The following is a 219-nucleotide window of genomic DNA, read 5'->3' as shown; positions in this document are numbered from 1 at the left end:
CTGCAGCATGGCAGGGTCAGGCCATTTGGCCCAGTACAACCCATCAGGCACCACTATAACATGTAAGGACAGGGCTGCTTCAGTGTGGGGGAGCCGACCTTGCAGCCCCCCATCAAGCCACAACGCAACCCACCAGCCTAGCCTTGCAGAGACCTTGCCACTGGATGGTGCCCCCACCCCTGCACCAGGGATGCTGCAGGCTGCAGGCTGGCACGCCCC

The sequence above is a fragment of the Merops nubicus genome, unplaced genomic scaffold, assembly GCF_000691845.1.
Source record: "Merops nubicus isolate BGI_N331 unplaced genomic scaffold, ASM69184v1 scaffold36106, whole genome shotgun sequence".
Lineage (NCBI taxonomy): Eukaryota > Metazoa > Chordata > Aves > Coraciiformes > Meropidae > Merops > Merops nubicus.
The sequence above is the reverse complement of the archived record's forward strand: the minus strand, read 5'-3'. Positions refer to the sequence as shown.